Source organism: Ambystoma mexicanum, chromosome 12 (assembly GCF_040938575.1).
Source record: "Ambystoma mexicanum isolate Mex_15411 chromosome 12, UKY_AmexF1_1, whole genome shotgun sequence".
NCBI classification, from domain to species: domain Eukaryota; kingdom Metazoa; phylum Chordata; class Amphibia; order Caudata; family Ambystomatidae; genus Ambystoma; species Ambystoma mexicanum.
In genome coordinates this window covers 480,862,293-480,866,603 of record NC_090936.1, presented here as the reverse complement: position 1 = coordinate 480,866,603, position 4,311 = coordinate 480,862,293, and positions in this window count along the sequence as shown.

The window sequence follows — 4,311 nt, the reverse complement described above, 5'->3', positions numbered from 1 at the left end:
AGGCATGCCGAAACGTGTTATCTATGTATTGTGTTCCCTTCTCGTTTGGAAGTACTTTGGGAACAAGCTTTTTATTTCTCTCACACGTTGGCAGATAACCCTATGGCAGATAACCATATAGCAGACAACCATATTAACCAAGTTGACTGAATGATTTTGTGTCTACCCACCACTGTAATTTTTTATACACCCTTGTGATAACCGGTTCGCAGGAACTATTTGTTTCCTGTGAGGATATTTTTTACTAAACTAAGCTATTAAAAACTACCCTAACTGTTATTTGTATATATGATGATTATGATGAATGTGATGTTTTATGTCTTTTTTCTTCTTTTAATACTTTTTCCTTAATTCATATACGAAGCAATTTAAATAACAAAATGTCTTTTGTAAAATAAAATGACTGTTTGTACTCTTAGGACTTCATTCTTTGTTTTTTGTTTCTGTGACTTTCTTTGAAAGCATATACCGTTACTAATATGGGGATTCAACTAAAATAAGTGACAGAAATCATGACTGTCTACAGCGTGGGTACCTCTTTTGGTTTCTTGTTTATAACTACATCCATTGTAGCCAGGATATAATCAGGTTCATGGGGTAGCTCATTTATTTTAGATAGGAAATTCTTTGTGTCTCTTAAATAAGAGGGTAACGACAATACAAAGGAAAGAGTGTTTTGTTGATGTATTTCAACATGTTTTCCAAGAGGGATCCTATAAGGGTGACAATGGGTCTACCTGGTGGTCTAATGGTACATTTATGGACTTTGGGAAGAAAATACACCGTAGGAACAGTAGAATGTGATTTATAAAGGAATTTGATATCCTGATCATCGCACATTCCCTTTTCGGTCCATACATTAAGACAATCGTGTACTTTTAGCTCTAGGGTTTTTATTGTATTATTCATCAGTTTTTCGTAACAGGCCTTGTCATTCAGCTGTCTGTGAGCCTCATGGATACACTGATCTCTGTCCATGAGTACAATGTTAAGACCTTCATCAGATGCCTTTATAATACACTGTGGTAAAAGGCTCAATTCTCTGAATGCCTTAACATGTTCATTCACCATATTTGGTTTATACTTCATAAGTTCTCTTTTCCTTATTTTCTTCAGGTCATCTATGACAAGGTTCTGAAAAGTCTCAATAGCGCTAACTGTCATCATGGATGGGTTGAACTTAGTTTTAGCCTTCCATTTGCTTGTTTTGTACCATTCCATATTGATGTCCAAATCTTCCAAATTGATCTCAATATTATATTCCGTGGCTTCCCCACCTTCTTGTAGAAACATTAGGGTGGATACTGTGCTCAGAGCTTCTTTAGTTATATCATTCCTACCTCCTTGTTTTTCTATATGTTCCTCATTGAAGGGGTTGTAGCGAAGAATTTAATGAGTTTGATTTTACAAATGTATTGGTCCAGATCAATCCTGGTTTGTACATAATCAAATTTTGGAGCGGGACAAAAATTCAGGCTGAGATTTAGGAGTTGTTTTTGAGCACTTGTGAGGGTGTGTTGAGATAGATTAATGATAGCCATTTTGGAACTGGCTTGTAAAATGTCATCATTCACTTCCCAGAGTGCAGCGATCTCCCTGAGATATTCTTTGCCGACTCGCTCAAGTATTACAATGATTTAATGTATGTCATTTTAGTCCCTGAATACCAGCTCAGACACTGGCTGAGACCAGAAAGGGAGGAAATCCAAAAGACAGCTGATTTATATATCCCGGACACTGGCAGAGAGCAGATCCAGAGGAAGGACACAAGATATAAACTCCCTGAGGGTAGACACCACATCTAAAAGTGGGTGACATTTAATAACCCTGGCAGGAGTGAAAGACATAGAAAAGGACTGGGTGGCCCAGAAGGGAGAACTGTGGCTTGTGAGTGAGCACATCAAAGCGAGACAAAAAAAAAATACTAGCTGGTATTGGTGTTTAAACAGTATAAGTATCATCATCCAGGAGGGTGACCGACGACTAGAGGGTCATAATGCCAAAGTCTAATATATGTACCATAATAAGGGGGGGGGGTTAGAGAATTTATAAACTGCAGTGTGTATTTTAACATTTGATTCCAATACTTAGAATTGGGGATAAATAGAGTGGGGTAGATTTGCAAAGGTCACAACAATGCTTGTAGCCATAAGTGCACAAGCATAGTTAGATTCGTAAAATCAAGCAACATTAAAAAAGCTGAACAGCAATGCTACTCAAGGAAAGAAACAGAGTGTGTAGGGCAATGTAACAGAAGTGAGGTGGACCTTGAAAAGAGAATGCCCATTGTCCATACAAAAAGTCGACTTATGGGGAAAGGAAGGATAAAGTGAAATGCAACATTTTACTCTGTGTCACAGGATGTTGTTCTAAGCGGGATACTGTCCAAAGGTCCTCAAAGCCAGGGGCTGCAAAACGACACAAGCTAATATGGCGATGGTGACAGATGAAACCATGCAATAGGAAAGGAAAGGCTAAAGAAAGCTTACAGAAATGTATGGAGATGGCTGAGATGAATGGGGGTTGAAATAGAGGGAGCGAAAGGAAGGGGGAAGGACTCTCACTCTCGGCCTGGAACTTGGGGGACTTTGAAAGGCTGGTTCTCTGAACTGCTGCTTGGTGTGGCTGCTTGTTTATTTGGAAGGTGCAGATAGCAGCAGAGAGAGTTTGTTGACATAAGTGTTTGACCTCGGGCCAGTGGTCTGGGAAGAACGTGCTTGAGGCTAATACTTGAGTGGGTGTCGATGCTAGATTGAGGTTCTGCAAAGAGTTCTTAGATTTGGATGACAGCTGTGCAGTGAGGTCATTGTCCGAATCGAGAGCATTGAGGCAGGCCAAATAATTACAGGAAAATAAGTAATTTGGCTGGTGAGTATGAATAGATCAACACTTAATTAGGACCACCTCCTCCAGGCTAAGTGGCAGGGTGTCAAATTGGACACAGAGGGCATTACTTCCTTGATCTATAAGGTACTAAAAGATTAATGAAGTAAGCTGAATTCAAAACTTCGAAAGGCAGTTTGTCCCTTTAGTGTAGAGTAACAAAGAACATAAATCCTAATGCTGTTATATTGCTTTCTTAACAAATGATTATCGGGGAGGGTATCCCAGGTTACGAAAGACAAATGCATATGCCATGCCATGCCAAAGTAAAATGTGTTCTTGCACATGTGCCTAATGATACATGTTTTATTTTGTTTATATTCATGCTTAACAAGTGAAATAATTGAGTTGTCTGTTTTCTTGTTCATTAGTTTGAAAATATAAAGTGCCTAACTGCGAAAGTGTGCAACAGTTCTTATTGTGTTTAGAGCCTGTCCTTTTCTTGCATCTAGAGGTAAATGAGCATTATGACCGAAAGGTACAGTACTGAGCCTGATGGTGCACAGCTAAAATCCTGAGGTGAGATAAAAGTTAGAAAAAAGAAGAGTCAGTCTATTTCATCTGACATATTTGGTGGAGATGCCAGGGAATTAGCCAGTGCAACAACCTGAACTGGCACTGTATTGTCAATAGTGTGCTGTAAAGGTGTATTAAAGAGAATTTTAAGTAGTGTGAGTTATGCAGACAGGGTGAAAACTGTCTAAGCGTAGCACGGAAAATGTGTGTGAATACACAGAATCGAAACGTTTTGCTCTAGGAATGTGAACATCAGATACTATAAATGTGTTGCAAGAGCAATTAATTTCAGAGATTGAAAAGGAAGCACCTGATACATTGCTTGAAGGTGACATGGTTTTGCATTTGTGTTTGGTCAGACTCTGTGACTGCGATGAAAAGATATCTCAAAAAGACAACTTGGTTCAATTGGGTGCAAAATTGTGGTTCATCTTGCACAGAATTTTGGATATTAGGAATAAGGACAGGCAAACAATGGTAAGAAATCAAAGTGAATTATGTGAGTGAGGCATGGTATCACAAGTAGACACTGACACAAGCTGCAAGTTTCCAAACCTTTATTGATGATTTAAAAGGGGTTGGGAAACTCCTATCTTGCCCTATAACTAAGATGGAAGTATTCTCGACCATCAAACAAAAAGAAAATACAGTCCAATTCAGGACTTAGTCAAAATAAAATGGCCTATACTAATAAAGCTAATGACTGCCCTCTTTCTAATACAATAAATATGTAAAAAGAGCATGTGAATACATAAAGGAAAATCAGTGTTCTAAAGAAATGTCTGTATGGTTGAGTAAACCCCCTTCCCAATGTTTTGTAGCACGGGGAAACGTGGCACACTTAGACCTGGCGACACACTCTGGCTTCGGACACAAGGATTCAGTTTCCTTCGTTGACCAGGGCCCACTTGG